A 17133-nucleotide genomic window follows, 5' to 3' on the forward strand; every position below is an offset into this window, starting at 1 on the left:
GAAATTTTATAAGTAGGCGAAAGTTGGGCTACTCGGCGATAATTAGCCCCACTCTTCCCTAAATATGTACGTACATATCTTTAAATCAATCCACAAACAAATGTTTCTGAATTCTACAAACGCTTATAGTTTGTTTCAACTGTTTAGCCTTTAAATTTTCGTTTGAAATCACGGATAATAGAGGTAATCACGGTTAACAGTGACAATGGAACCAACGCAACTTCATCCCGGATAATAAGTAGGGGTGTCCGGTTAATGGGAGCCCAGATAATCGGGGTCCAACTGTATATACAAAATATAATTAACTTTGTTTCTCAAATAACTATCTGTATTACGGTCAGAGAAATAGACAAATAGTTAGTAAATATATTTGCCCAATTTTTTAAAAACATTGTTATAAAGTTGCTACATTGCTTGATAATTACAGTTCACATTGTGTGAATCAAATTATATAATCTCAAACATGAATTTCTAACCTTTTGGCCATTGGTTCTTTTCATAATCCAATATAATCCAATAAATCTAAAAATAACTTTTGTCCATAATACCCTATGATAAGTAAAATCTACTTTTCCATCAACTATAAAAAATAATAATTTGTCAATTATAACAAACTATAAAAAATAGACTAACACTATAAAAAATAAATACAAATCTTATTTTTCTTATAAGTAAAATTGACTTTTCATCGACTATAAAAAAGAATATAATTTCATTTTCTTTCTTTACACTAAACAACAAAAACTATCTAAACTTACTCAAACAAACATTTGAATTTTCTACCAGCTAAACCAAAAATCAATTTCATTCAATTTTATATTAATTAATTGATTAGAAAAAGAGAGACAGAGCAGGAGAGAGTGAGTGAGAAATGCTTATCTCCAACGGTAAGAATAATTAAAATGTAAATACGAAATGTTAATACATTTATAAGTTAACGAAATTTATTTAATTTATATTTTTTTTGTAAAGTCCGGACTCTAAGAGAGATGCATAGGCTCTTCTTAAACTAGTTGGGAACTATAACTACTTCACCTAGAGGCGGAAAGAAACAAAATTAGAGCTTACAATTGAGCAATTTGAAACACAGTTACTTTTTCATTTTACTTATTCTGATTACCAATAGCTTTTATCTATATATGTGCATACATATATATCATCTATATCTAATCTTTGCCGAATCTAGGCCATTCGATATAGATTTGCTACACGGAACCGATTGTAAATTAATTTTAGCTGTTGTTCTGTTGCATTTTCTTTTTGTTTTCTATCACTTGAATTGTCTGTGTCATTCAATTGATAAGTAAAGTTCACTGTCCGCACACAAATGAAAAAAAAATATATGTGCCAAGTAAATTTATATTTAAAAAGAATTATCAAATTTTATATACAATATTATGTATGTATGTATGTGTGTGTGTGTGTGTGTGTGTGTATTTTGCTTTCTTTGATCAGTAGGAAGTTGCCTCACAGCGAATGACAACCAAAATGGCAAAATGCTTTGCCAAAGTTATCAATCATTCCTCTCTTTACACAAAATGACTAGGGAAAATTTTTTAATGAAAAGATGTGGCAGTGGCAGTTAGAGTAGTATGAGAAGAGATGGTGGGATGGGGAGGGGAAGGGGGAGGGGCGGCGTAGAATTGGTGGTGGGAGTGACACACACACAGTGGGCGTAGAGACAAGCCAACAATATTAAAAAAACGAAAATGTGAACTAGAAGTTATTGCTTCGCCCCCATCCAGACGAGCTCTTGCTCTCCCTCTCTCTATCTCTTTCTGTCAGCCAAAAAGACGTTATAGAAATTTTTAAACATGTTTCAACTACACACACGCAAGACAACACCTCCTCCTCCTCCTCCTCCATTTGGCTTCATCTCCCTTTACAAATCCAATGCCCTTCTCCTTCCTATTCTCGTTGTATTTGAGTAACTCTATTCATCATTTTGTGTGCTCGCAGCCTTCTTTCTTTTTTTTTTTGGCCCATCGTCTTCGACGTCGCTAACCAAAAAATTAAAAAAATGAAAAAGACGAAGAAAATTTGCCAGAAGTGAAAACTGCTTACAAAGATTTTCTGAAACATCTCTCAGGTTCATGGACTTCCCCTCCATCTTCCCTCTCACACACACACACACATATACACCATTCTTTCAGCCATCACAACAAGTGCTGCCTTTTTTTAATACCTACACACACACACACACACTCACTCACTTAGACTTACACACAACCGCCCCTCTAAGTACAGTAAAAGAGAAAGAGAGAGAGAGAGAGTGGCAAGGAGGTAAGCACAAAATTCTAAAAAGAAGAAATATTAATCCTTAGCTTAAACATTTGGCAACGTTGGCAGAGGTAACACACAAGCAACAAAACAGGCAAAGGGGGGAAGCGTGGGGGGGCTAGTAGGAAGAGTTTGTTTGTGGGGTGGAGGACTTATTTTCTCTCATCTTGGGGCCTCAGCTTGCTTGCTCCCCTTTTCCTTCTCCTATTCCTCCGCTTTTCCTGTTCTTTACATTTTCTTCTGATTTCAATTTTTTTCTTTTTTTTGTTTGTTAGCATACATTGCGGCGCGCGGCACCAGCCTCTAATACTGAAATTCACCATTTACTACTATTTCACAATTTTCGGTCCATCTCCCTTACTCTTTCCTAACTTTCTATGTTTCTCTCGCTCTCATTTTTTTTTTTGTGCTTTTTTTCTTTCTTTTTTTTTATTATTGATTGTTATTATTATGCCAAAGCGTCGACAGCGACAGCGGCCATGTTTCTTGAGATTTAAGACTGTTGTAAACGCTTGGCGAGAGAAAGAGAGAGTGTGCGAGAGAGAGAGAGATAGAGAAATAACAGATAGATAGATGGGGTAGAGTTAATAGTGGTGGGGGTTAGTAAACTATGTAGTCAGCTTCGAATAATGTATGAAAATCGAAAGGTGGAAAAAGGCAGCAACTAAAAATTGCAACTACAAATGAATTTATACACTAAGAAAAACAAAACTTCTTCATAACGAAGCTGCAATGCTTCAATCAATCAGATACAAGTTCTTAGTTCTTTTGATGGAATTCATTAGCAATTTCTACTCAGTACTTATTGGGCCACAAATATACCTTGTCAAAGTTAAATATAGCCTCAGGTCCAAGCCCAACCCTTAAGTTAACCAAAAATTTACATTAAAATCTTAAGCCACAAAATCCTAGCTAAAATGAAAAACAACCTCCCACCACCCCACCTAGGAAGTTTTAAATTCCCACTGAGAGTTATCGAAAATAATTTTTAGTCAAAAAGGCAAGAACTCATGTGTGTGTGTGTGTCTGTGTGTGTGTGTGTGTGTGGGGGGAAGGTTTTGCATATAAATTCATTAGTTGTTAAGACTAATAGATGGGTAAAGGTAAATTTTTTCAACGATTTCTTCAATAAATTGAATTATCTTGGCAAAATGGAAAGGTCATGCTAGATATTGGCAATTTTACTAGTTCAAAATTGATTTTAAGACTTAAATGGCCTTTTGACAGAGGGATTGTTTTTAATATGTAGATGATAACATATACGATTATATATTACTTTAAGTATCCCAGGCTAGTGTTTGGATGTAGTCTTAGTCTAAGCCGAAGGCCTTAGTTGCCAGTGCTTGTAAAATATAGAAAATAAAAACAAACTGAGACCTTATTTAAGTCATAAAATGTATTTAATTGAAAGTTAGTTACACTCATATTTAGGTTTCAAGATAATTTCTTAAATTTAAAGAACAAATGGTGTTCCTTTACGGAAACTAGAATTCTAAAAAAATGTTTTTAAGTGTGTATCAAGGATGATAATAATATCTTCTGCTCAAATGCCGTAAATTCATTTCTCTACACTTTCTGGGACGATAAAAATATGATCTCTAAATGGTTTTTCAACAAAAGACTCTTGCAGCTAATAGTAACGTATACGCAATGTAAGCCAGCTAGAGTGTAGTAAGTATTCAGAAGGCTAGACAAACAGGAAAAATATTTTTCACACAAAATTAATCAAATTAATAAATGGTTATTTACTATGTTCTACTAGTCTCTCCTAAAAAATTACTATCAATTTATTAGGTTAACAAGGCAATTAGGACATAAAACATAAAACATACATTTCCTTAGAATGTAGATTACTAGATTCTAAACAATTCGAGAAAAGGAAAATCTCTCGATTGAAGGAAAGGCTTTCGATCTCCCAATTATCAGTTTCACTATCAAATAGAAAGCGATTAGTTTCAAGCTCATATATGTAGCTCCATCGGGTATAATGAAGAGGATTCAATTTTTCTGTTTTCGTAAAGATCAAACCCTGTTGTAGGAAACGTTGTTCATCCAATTAAGCAAAACGAAAAGGTAGTTTCATCGGAGATAATGAAAAAAGGAATAGTACTTCATACAGTTAGTTAAAATTGAGGCTAGTTTTCTGTTTCAATTTTTTCAAGTGCAATTACAAAAAAAAAAAAAAAACAATTTTATTTCAAAAAAAGTTATCAGCTTTGTTTTTCTAATCCATGTACAAAAATGAGAAGCAGCAGACACTGAAACAGAAGCTGGTGTTTCAGCTGTGTGTATTTGGGCAGAAGAAGAAGAAGTAGAAGAAAAAGTTGAATATGTCTGGATAGATGGATGATGGGTGGTGGTTGGGGTGGGTGATTGGGTGGTCCTGGCATCCGCATTCGTATCCGCATTCGCATGAGAGTGAAAGAAGTCTCGACAGCGTACTTACTTTTGGCTTCGTATCGCTTTTATTCAAATTCATAATCGCAAAATTTTTATATTCTACTTATGCTCAAAAGGCGCGCGCGTGTGTTTTCTCTCTCGCTTGCTCTGGATGTGTGTGTGTGTGTGTGTGTCGCGAGCACAAGGACTAGTGTTTGGCTTTGTGTTTGGGCCTATAATACAAATATCCACCCTACCCCAACCATCATCTTCTCCTGCTCCCTCTTCTCTTACTGTAATCGGAAACTTTCCTCTTTCTTTACATTTTTCATCTTTTTTTTTTTTCTTTCTTTCGTTTTCTTTTTGTTGCCTTGCTGCTGCTGCTGCTTCTTCTTCATCATCTTGTGCTTTCATTTCGCTTGTGCCAAAAAAAAAGTACTGCTCAGTGGCCAAGGTGCGGGGAGATGGGGTGAGAGGAGGCGGAGGTGGGGGGGCAAAAAAAAAAAGAACGGAATGAATGAATAATAAAAGCGAAGCACTCGATGGCGTAGAATTTGAATAGAAGCTTAGTTTTTCGCTTATACAACAAAAACTTTCTTTTTTCGGGGTTGTTTCCAATTTTTTTTTTTTTTTTTTTTTGCCTTCAACCTCCTTCTTTGGCGTCTTTCCTCACCTCTCCGCTGGTTGTGCTGTTGCTTCATCTTCTTCTTCATCATCATCATCATCATCATCATCTTTTCTTTTCTGTTATTTTTTTTTCTTCTTCTTCGGCTAGAGAGAGGTAAGTGGAGGAGGAGGTAGTGGAATAAGGGGGTAGGAAGGAGGAAACTTTGATGCTGTCGGTGTGTGTGTGTGCACAGTCAGAAAAGGGCAAGGAAAGCGTTTTGTAAAAGGGAAACGCTCACACACACACACACACACACAAAGTATAGACGACGACAACAACGAAAAAGTAGAAAAAAAAACTGAAAAGTTTATAATTACTTATTTTTTTGATGAATTGGGTAAATATTAAAAAAAAATAATGTATATATATATAACGAAAAGAAAGTAAAATAGGAAGAAAAAGAAAAAGCAACAACTACAACAACAACAAAATGATATACATAGACAAAAACAAAAAAGCGAAAAAAAACGTAACCCATACCGAAGTAACGAACTGAAGCGAAGCGGGTCAACGGGTGATAGAAAGAGAAGCAAGCATATGAAGCAAGGACCAAAGAGTAGGCGGAGGGAGGGTTGACAGTAGGATAGGTTAGGTTAAGCTTATGGGCTATGCGGGGAATCATCAATGTATCGGGGAGCTGAAGGTAGAGGTGAGGAAGTGAAGCCAAAAAAAGGTATAGAATGATGGGTGAGTGCTTAAAATAAAAAATACACGAAAAACGACTACATTAAAAATTATCGATCGTTTTTTTTTTTTTGCTAAACACTATCTTTAACCAAACCAACCAACCAACCACCCACCCTCTTTGAATATATGAGACCTGCTCCTGCCATGTCCTTAAAGTGAAATCGATGCCACTTCGCATTCTCATAATCATAATCATTATTATTATTATGATTTTCATTTTTTTGTTTTTGTGTAATTTCATTTTGGTTTTATACAGCGACATTTTGTGGGCGTGTCACAGTGATGGCATTTTGTTGGCAATTAATTTATTAAATAATTCAATTGCCAGGACCAAGGAAGCTTTCACGACACCAGGCAACAGACATCCTGATTAACTTTCATTGAATTTGCCAACTTTTCGTTCTTCTCTCTGTCTCTCTGTCTCTCTCTCTCTCTCTCTCTTGCCTTGTTTTTTTTTACTTATCTTTCTGTGAATTCATTTAATCTAATCAAATCAAATGAAATCAAATTAAAAACAATAATTTCAAAAAAAAAAACACAAACAACAACGTAAAGCATAAACAATTAAAAATTATGAATTGCTAAAGAATTTTGTTTTATTCTTTCAAGTTTTTATTTATCTACAAAATAATTGAATTTCCACTAAGCGCAATTTAAGTGTATACAAATTTTTTTTATTTTGACTAGACTTTAATGAAAATTAAGATTAATATTATTTAGTCCAAGAAACTTTATATATTTATGAGGACGATACTTGAGTTACTTAGTCAAGAAATAAAAACTGTTTGCCCTTTTCAATTAATATATGTACATACAGTGGGGGACACGAATTTAGGACGTTTTCTTTTTTGAATTTAGTATTGATTTTCTCGGTTCCTAAGTAATTAAATGCAATTTTTTGCATAAATGATGATGATGAACTGTAAAAATGGTCTTCATTGTTCAATCCGTTTTTTTCACAGCTGCATTTGAACAAAGAAAAGACCGGTTTTTTGGGGGTCATATGTATATTTAAGACGTTTTTACTTAAATATTAAATATAACAGATAGAAGTATGAACTCTTTGAAGAAATTGTAGATCTAGCTAAAATAAGATGAAGTGCATACCACAAATGTTTAATTTAGCCCCAAATTTTGGATTTAGAGTTAATTCAATATCTGAATTTTGTATCGAAATTTTTGGTCTCTTGGGCGACGCCATTTTGCGATACTAGTTTGTACTAAAGTACTTTTTTTCTTGAACAACACAAGAAAGTGAATCGAATTCCCCGTTGAATGATATATTTTTCATTAAAATCGGATAAAGATTAGATATATTTTTTTGCCTATCAATATGGGACATTTTATGTACTTGACCCAGATGAACAAAATATTTTGTCAAGTCCTAATGATCTGAAATTTCTGGCTGGCTTAGGACTATTCCTATGATGATAATTTCGATCTTTCTACAAGTCATCATCTAGTCAGATACCAAAGATCGACATAGTAAAGCTAAATGAACGTTTTTTTTCTAGATCATAAAGTAGCTTACAACTTGGCAATACTAGAAAAAACAATGGCAATTACCTGGCAATTATCCTCTTTCAGACATGGCCCATGAATTTCGATTACTCCTTACTAAACTTCCTTTTAAATTTTGTTTAAACTAAACACATTAAAAGGCACATAAGATATTTATTAAACTCAAAATAATGTTTCATGCTGTTAATAAGATACGAAAACAAACTTACTTGCTATCGATTAGTCTTCTTTAAGTTTTTGTTTGCTTCTATTGCTTCTTCACATTGTTTTAATAGAAGATTAACATCTTCTTGCAATTTTTGTGACCACGAACTTAATCGATATCTCCTGCTTCAAAATGGATTTCCTAGTGCAAGTTCCTTATGAACAAATTTAAGACTCTCTAAGTATTAAGACAAAGTATTAGCTTAAAGAATTGCAAAAATACAACAAAAAACGTAAATAGTAGTTGACTCCGTGTAAAGCAACTTATAGTTGTACTCCTTGCGAATCCCTATCCCGAAATATTCATTATAATATCTATATTTAAGACTCAGCAGAAGATAATATCGAAAATGTAACTTTAACTATTTGCTTTCTTACAGATTAATTCGCATACGATATAAACCAGGCAACTTTGTGGCAAATTCTCATAGTTGGAACATCAGCAATAATCATAAGAAAAAGGTAAGTTTAATATTTTATGTTAATAATTAATTAAAATACATAAATATACGCCGCAAGGGATTGAAAGATTGACTCATGGTTCATTTATTTGAGTAAAATAAGAAAATTGACAAAAATTCAATTTGAAAAAAATCTCAAAATAAGCAAAAACTCTTAACTTTGCATTTCCACAACTTTATAAATTTTAACAAAATTTTTCACTAAAACTCATTTAAATTTAATTTGCAATTAATGTATTGCAATATAAATCAGGCTAATTATCAAGCCATACAATAAATTAAAATAAATAAATAGTTAATTCCTGGAGTATTTAAAAAATACTTAACTTTATTAAGTAAGAAAAGGTTCTTTCAATCTGCATTAGGATGTCAAAAGAAAAAAATAAAAAAAAAAGTGATTTATTTAAATGTTATTCAAAATTAATGCCATTCTTAATTGCAATTCAATTGAGACATAACTTTCTGACGTTAAAACTTGTCCAAAATATCGCCTGGAAAAGGCTGATTACCAAAAAATTCAAGGCCTATGCGAATCTGTAAATAGGCTAGATGTTGACCGATTTTTCAAAACTTTCACATGATAGGAAAGTGCTCATCTAATTTGAATGATAACCGAGCAAAAACTTATATTTTGCCTCCCTTTATTGCCTTCCGTTTGTTAAAATCAATTAGTTTAGAAGAAATTGCCAAATGTTGTACAGTAAATAAACAACTAGTCGGAAACTCATATACTACAACATACATACATACCTAATATACATACATACATAAGTGTATATATATTTCTAGTTTATTGTTGCACAACTTTTTTAACCCTTATACGGAAATGCCAATGCTTCAATTTTCAAAGGGGCAAGACAAAAATAAAGAGGGAAAAGAAGAAGAACTCACTCACTGTGCTGTTGCCCCAAACAACAAGGACTCTGACTATCAATTCCTTGTGCTGCCCCCCTTTATACTACCCCACTGTCGTACAACAACAACAACAACAACAAGACAACTCCTCACTCTTTGCTCTCAACTCCATTTGTAGCGCCAGAAAATCTGCGGAATTTATAAAATTTTCATAGTTACAACTTTCTTGATGTTGTCGCAAGCGACGCACAAGCTCCACGAAGAGGAAGAGAAATGTGGTGCGTGGAAAGGGGGGTGTGGGGCATTAACTTAATGTGCAACTGAGAAGTGGGTATGGCTAGGTGGTTGGGTGGCGTTGTGAAATGAAGGGCGGCTGTGCTTCTATTTTTGCAGTTTAGTTTCAAATACATGGCCTGCTATCTCCCTCTTTCTCTCTCTCACACACACACACACACACACTTAATTTTACTTTTTCTTTTTTTGCAATACTTTTACATTTTTTGTTCGTTCTTTTCTCTCATGTTTCGTTATGTTTTTTTTGTTTTTTTTTTTTTTTTTGCTCTTTTCTATGCATAAAACTTTTCATTATTATTATTATTATTCTTTCTGTATATTTTTTTTTGTATTCTGTTGCCTTGTTTCGATGTGAGTTAGAAGAAGACAGAAATAGAGGCAGCAGCCGCCTCTCATTACGCTGTTGTTGTTGTTGTTGTTGTTGTTGTGTGGCAACTCCTCTATGGCAGAGCCAGAACCCGAAGAAAAAAAGAACTGAAGCGAAACAAAAAACCAAAGCAGCATCCAACAGTGGCAGCAGCAACAGCAACAGCAGCTCCTTGGCCCTTCTTTTTTGCCTCCTGTTTTCTGCCCTACCAAAAAAAGAAACCCCCTACCCCCCCGCTCCAGCAAAAAAAAAACTCCAAACTCAAACTTTGCCAGCTCTAACAGTTTCTCCTATGAAAAATGGTTTTGATGATGAAGGTGGCTGCTAGAGGAAGTGAAGGGCAGGGGAAGTGAGGATTGAAGGTTGAGGAGTGCCAAGGGCGAATGATTGGATGGTAGTGGAGCGGGTGGATGCGGGGGAGGTGGTGAGGGGGTTGAAAAACCCGAAAAAGAAAATGTTCGCGCGCGAGAAATGTTAAAAAATATTTTTATAGCTACGCGAAACGTTAGAATAGTGTTTGTGTGTGTGTGTGTGTGTATGTGTGTATGCTAAAGGAGTGGGTGGGGTAGGGGTTGGGAGAGGAGGGGGTGGTTGGGTTAGCGTTGTGTCTGTGTGTGTGTGTGCTTGGGTGAAGTTCGCCTGGTGCCGTTGCCGCTGCTGCTGCTGCTGTGGCTGCTGTTGTTAGTCAAATGGGGTGTTGATTGAACGGTTGCTTTTGCCCCCGCCCCCTTCCCGCTGTTACATTTTGGCTACTGCTCCTTCACCTCCATCTTGGCATCTTATGTCTTTTACTTTCTTCTTTTTTATACCCTTACAAAAAGGGTATTTTAATTTTGGTCAAAAGTGTGCAACGCATAGAAGGAAGCATCTCCGACCATATAAAGTATATATATTCTTGATCAGCACGACGAGACGAGTTCAAATAGCCATGTCTGTCCGTCCGTCCGTCTGTCCGTCCGCCCGTCTGGATCAACGCAAACTCTTCCTAGACCGTAAGAGCTACAGAGCTGAAATTTTGGCTTGTATATACTGCAGGCGTTGTATATCTCGGATTCAGCCGGATCGGATCACTATACCATATAGCTCCCATACAAACGCCAAAGTCACGAACAGTGACTTTTCTCAATAACTTCGTTATTTTTTGAGCTATTGTCGTGAACATATAAACGACTATGCCAAATTTAATCAAGATCGGGTGACTATATCATATAGCTCCCATAGGAACGATCTTTCGAAAACAGTGACTTTTGTCAATTACTTTGTTACTTTTGAAGCAATTGTCATAAAAATTATATTTCTTTAAGATCGGGCGACTATATCATATAGCTCCCATAGGAACAATCGGTGTCGTTATATTCTAAGCCGTTCTTTCGCAAGCATTAGACCTTTTACACAAAAAACTTGCAAGGGTATACAAACTTTGACGCGGTCAAAGTTAGCCCCGTCCCTCTGGTTTTTGCCTCTCTTGTTGCTTGTTGCCTGTCTGCCTGCCTGCCTGCCCGCCCTTCCGTCTGCTCTGTTTTGCGTTTAGACACAAATTTTACAGCCCGCCCACGCAACAACAACAAGAAAAAATTGTATATATACAAATATATATATATATATATATATATATATATATATATATGAAGAACTGGCGGAGCCGAAAATGTTAGCAAGAAAGAGATAGATATATCCGGGGAAAAGTCTAGAGTAGGGTAATGCTCGGATATGGGGCTTGAGGTTTGGGTTTTTAGGGGGTGGCAAGTTTGCCAAAGTATTACTTGAGCATGTATAAAAAGATTGGTAACTACCAGCAGTATCAGAGTGGCACGGTGAGGTGTGGGGGGGTGGGGGTTGCTGGTTGGGGGCTTCGAATGGTGAGGGGGATTCTCTATGCTTGTGTCTTTGCATTAAATAAATTGTAATACAAAGTTTCGCTGAATTATTATGTATTCAAATCGATATCACAGCCACTGAGAAAGATATACAAAAAGAGAATGAACGAAAGAGAGTTCTCAATATTTTATGTGTGTGTGTGTGTGTGTGTGTGTGTGTATTAGTTCAATATGATTCAATTCAAATCGATACGCTTAGACAGAATTATCGCTCTGTAAACTATCATTAAATAGTTGCATTTAATCAGATTTCACAGACATCTATGATATATAAAGATAAATGTTAGAAATGTTCATTGAGTATTTTTACTTACAGATATTGAAGGCTATCGAAAACAGTTTTCTTCTGAGATAAAAGTTTATCTTAATTTGTAATTATACACTATAATATAGGGAAGGGGATCCAGCTGTGACTCAGGCCTACTTAATAAACAATCTTTTTAATATATATATATTTTATTTTACTACTAATTAAATATTGTTTAAATTTAAGAGTTTAATTAATTTGAGCCCATTTTTGATCAGTAAATGTAGCTTTTCCAATCTTATGTTAATTATCTCCTAAAGGCTCTTATCCAATGCCAAAACTAGTTGAGAATTACAGCATAAAAACAGAGAGAGAGAGAAAAAAAGAGGAGGGTAGCATATTATGAGTGCATTTAAATATTTATAAATTAGAAAAATATTAGATATGAGAAAATTGTAAAATAATCACAAATAAAAAAAACTATTTATAACTACTTATAACTATTCTAAGTTAAACAAAAATTTTAAAATTCAAAATGAAATAATTAATAATAATATTAATTATTTAAAATGATTTCTAAAAACATTTGATAATATTACTTATTTGTCTAAGTACCTAAATAAGGTAAGATACAAATTGAGACATGAATATTTTGTTCGTTAATTGTGATTTTATGTGATTTACAACTAATATTAATAAACAGTCGAAAAGTGTTCAATTAAAAAAAAATAAAAAAAATGTTGAGTTGGTCACTTAATTGAGCAATTTCCACAAATATGGGAATCCACAAACACATTCACAATTTTGCATTTTTAGAAAAACTTCTAAATTTAATTGTAAGAAAAAGGGATTAGCACAAATTACCGCCAGAATCTAATTTAAGGCCTCAATAGGCCAAATACAAAATCAATTTACATCACTAATTAATCAATTAATTCACTTAATTACTAATTAAATGCATTGAGTTTTCCGTCGAATGAGATATTTTTCTTCAAAAGTGGCTAAAAATGTTTCTTTTCTTTTTTTGCTTCTCTAGAATTTATCAGTTATAACAATTGTTAAGGTCATTTTGATAACTTGCTCTTGCTCTTGCTCTTTCTCTCATAATCAACGTCAACGGAAACTAAGGTCATTTAGGGATAACCCTAACTTACCCATTATTCATTACCTTGACTTGTGTTTTTTTTTTCTTTTTGGCCAAAAACGAATCATGATAAAAGCTCAAGGTTAGTCGGTCTTATCAGGCAAGAAAAAGAGAGAAGAAATCTGCGAAATCTGCGAAATCTGAGTTGTATATATGTAGACCAAGCAGTAAATTGAGTGACCCCCCCCATAACCCTTATTTGGATATTATTTTTTTTATTCTCTTTTTATGGATTTGCACTTGCCGAGACAAGAAATACTTTGAAATTTACAAACTAAAAAGAGACCTAAAAAAGAAAGAGGGCCGAAAAAGTAATACGAATTATCTTTTTATTTTCAAACTTTGTCAGTATTGAAAACTATGTGTTTAATGAGTTTGTTGTTGTGTTTTGTTTTTATAGGGTAAAGTGAAATCCACAAAACAGTATCAAGTGAAGATTACTGTATATAGTTATAAAGCTTTATTCAATGTATTTATTTTTTTAATTTTCTTCATATTTCCTAGTTTGGCTAACGGCCAGAGGTATGCTATTACCCCTACTCATTTTATTTCCCTCCCCCCTCTCACTCTTTCTCTCAAACCATTTGGGTTTCCGCCTCCTCTCTCTCTCTCTCTCTCCCTTTCTCTTGGTTTATTCATTCATTTATTCGTTGCATTCCTTGTCTAAAGCCTAAAACGTTTGTTTCTCATTTTGAGTTTTTTTTTCTCCTTTTGGGCTCTTTTTTTTTTTTTTGGTGCTTTGCTGCGGCATTGCGGCAATTGTGTTACACATCGCGTATACGTGATATTCGCCAGCTAACTGGAAATTTATATATATGCAATGTATGTTCGGTTGCAATTGCTGTTGTTCGTCTACTTTGCTGTCATTGTTACTGTTGTTGTTGTTGCTGCTGTCGTCGTTATTGTTGTTAGTGTATATTATATAATTTTTTTCAGTTTTTGGTTGCTTTTTTTTTGGTCTATCTTCTTCTACTTCTCCCTCCACAAAAGTTAGAAGACTCATCCTGGTCAGTACTCGGCAAAAACGAACCAACCGACCAGCAAAATCTCATTTAGCTTCCATTTTGCTTATACCCTGCATAAGCCATAAGTTAAAAGCATATGTAATCAAGTTTATTTAGGCGCAATGCATAACTGAGATAAGACAATTTACTTTTGCTGTGTCTAATGAGTCATAACTTCAGACATTCGTGAGTTTAGGCTATTTAGCTTTTTAGTTACTTTAGTTTCGTTTAGTGCTTAGTTGTTACAGAGGAATGACTTAAATTTACCTCAATTAGTTCATACTATTTGGCTATAAGTTGAGAGTTATCACAAGGGCAGATTGCAAATCATTGTAAAATGTAATGAAAAGTACAAAACGTGGAACCATTTATATGGAAGTCACTGTCGAAAATGAGTTCTCCATTCATTCCGAATTGCAGAATTCTAAAAACTCTGCTGGCAGGGGAAAGGGGACGACCTGACCCACCAATTTCTGCTCACAAACCTAGGGAAAATTATTATCCAGAATGTTCATATTCATGACAATCGATTAAATGTTCTTATGTTCTATAAAGGATAAGTCTTTCGGTTCTGAATTATAAGTCTACATAATTATTGAGGTATTTGCAAGTCGTTGTGTTTTTTTGCTTTTTTAACATTAAGTATTACTTCATTTTTTCTTTTTTGTTATTCTCTTGCTCAGTTGCCGCATATTGTTGTTGTTATTGTTGTTGTTATTTATACCGAAATTCAAAACCTTTTTCCCTTTTGCACAAAAAATTATTAGTAATTTTTTTCGGCATCTATATTTTTTTTGTGTGTTCTACAACTCTGTTGCCAGGGCATAGACATAGTTAAAATGATGGTGAAGTGTGAGGGGGAGGAGGGGTCAGAGGGTGGCTGGTGGTTGATGGCCTGTTTGAGCAGGGCAGGGGGCGGGGAGAGGGCATGGCAGTCAGGCCCGTTGGTAGCATTTTAAATATAATTATAATATAATTTGGCGTTGAATTTTTTCGCGTTATTTTTCCACATTATTGCTCATGTGTGTGTGTGTGTGTGTGTTGGTATTAGCAGCTCTTGCCTTTTCGAGGCGTGTTAGGGGAGGGAGGTGGCTGGTGAGAAGGGGGTGTTGTTGTTGTTGTTGCCTGGTTTTGCTGCTGCATTGTTAATGCAATTTCGCTTTTGTTGCCGCTTCATCTTTTCGTTCTATTTTTTCGTTTTTTCGTTTTTTTTTTTGCGCTTTTGTATTAAAATAATTATAATTTTTTGTTGTTTTCGTTCTTTCTCGTATTTCAACTCATATTATGCATTTCTATGTAAGTGTGTGTGTGCATAAGTGTGCGTGTGTATAAATTGTGAAAAGTCAGTTTTGATAGTTTTTTCATGTTTTTCTTTATTTTCCTTCATTTGTTTATTTTTTTTGTTTTAGTTGTTCTGCCATTGTTTAAAAGCCGTTGCCACTTTTTTTTTTTACAGTGTCCTGTAGTAGTAGTATTTTTTTTTTTTTGTTTTTTTGTATTTGTTTTTATGCAATTTTTATTTCTTCCCAGGTCACATATGAGCGTGTTATTTATTTTTTATTTTTTGTAAAAGTTTAGTTAACAAAAAGTAATGGTGGGAAAGGGCGGAGGTGGGTAGGGCGGTATAAATTGCAAATGAAAATTTAAAATGCCTTCACCTCCGATGCCGCCACACCTGAGCTTCTTCCTTCTTCCAACTCATTTCAGATAGTTTGTTAATCAGCCACAGAACTCACACACATGCATAGATGGGAAAAAGATATGTCAAAGTCTATATAGAGAGGGAGGGGGAGAGGGAGATAGATGGTGGAAGGGGGGGCCATAGGTTTTGTTCGAGTAGACATTGGCAATATTTTATTTTATTGCATTTCCATGTATTGTGCATATAAATAGACTCTTTACTTTTTGGTCTAGGGCAAAGTTTTTCAATATGAAAATCAAATATCGAGATGGGCACATTGAGCCACACATAGATACATATATGTATATATATGTATGTATGTATATACATATTTAAGTATAGCGTATTAACTCATTCATTCATATTGCAAAATATACCAACGAATATATATATATATACATATATATTTGTATGTAGGCATCTACAGTTAATTGTTATTGACAATGGTTTTCAGATTTTAATGCAGATTTCAAAACAGAAAGCAAATATCCATGTATAGTATATATAAATCGATCGAGAAAGAGAAAGAGTCAGAGAAAGAGCCAGATTGAGAGAGAGAGAGAGAGGGAGAGAAAGAGAGAGGGAGGTGTAGAGAGTGCACGAAAAATAATTAATTATGCCATTCGGCATAGAAAAAGAGAAAAAAATGTCTTATTTTCCAATAGAATGATAAAAACAAATATTGCAGAGATTGAATTCATTAAAAATTTATACAAAAAAAAAGCAAAGTTTTGAGTTTTTCTTCTTTTTGTTTATTAGCAACCAACAAATTTCTCAAATATTTTCATTAATGGACTAAGAGGCAAATCTTGTTTATTGAGAAATTTCATTTACTATTTCCTTTTATGTTTTTTGAAAAAATATTTATTCACTTTAATATTTTTATTATTATTTTTAAGAAGAAACTTTAACATCCATTTTTACGTTTTCTATAAATAGAGAACTAGCTCGATCCACTTGATTACAATTAGAGCCTTGGACATAGTTTTTTTTCCGTATTTTTTATCCGTGATCTAAATGTATTTTTAATTTTTTTTTCTAGTAACAATTTTTCATTATTTCAATTCGCATTCTTGTTGGCAAATATTAAATTACTTACAGCATTTTTATTGAATTTTTTTAGCTTACATTTATTTCTTGTATTTTACTTTTTACCTCTATCATTTGTCTTTAAGATTTACATAGATATTTGTTCATACAAGTATATACATATATTTCTTGATAATAAAGAAAAAGTGTTTATATGGGAGAGAAAAGAATAAATTCAAAAATCATTGTAGTCCGATTTTTGTCCTTTTTGCCTTGGCTAAAATGGTTCTCATTTATCTTTGATTAGTTTAGATGAAAATTTTTCTTCTTTCTACGTAGTAGAATAAATTTTAGTTGGTTGGTTTAAGGATTCCTAATTAGGGAAGTCCATTTAAGTAGCCTCTCTCAATCTCATATCAAAATCAAATAATTGATT

The 17133-nt window shown here is 33.9% G+C and overlaps 1 long non-coding RNA gene across 2 annotated transcripts in view; it reads left to right on the top strand.

Annotated features, from left to right (window-relative positions):
• Positions 1-17133, top strand: part of LOC124460527 — a 103016-nt gene that overhangs the window by 48043 nt on the left and 37840 nt on the right. For both annotated transcript variants that reach the window (XR_006954441.1, XR_006954440.1), the window contains exon 2: positions 8119-8200. This is a non-coding gene — a long non-coding RNA (uncharacterized LOC124460527). The remainder of the gene's footprint in view (positions 1-8118; positions 8201-17133) is intronic.

This window comes from Drosophila willistoni (genome assembly GCF_018902025.1).
Source record: "Drosophila willistoni isolate 14030-0811.24 chromosome XL unlocalized genomic scaffold, UCI_dwil_1.1 Seg142, whole genome shotgun sequence".
Taxonomy (NCBI): Eukaryota; Metazoa; Arthropoda; class Insecta; order Diptera; family Drosophilidae; genus Drosophila; species Drosophila willistoni.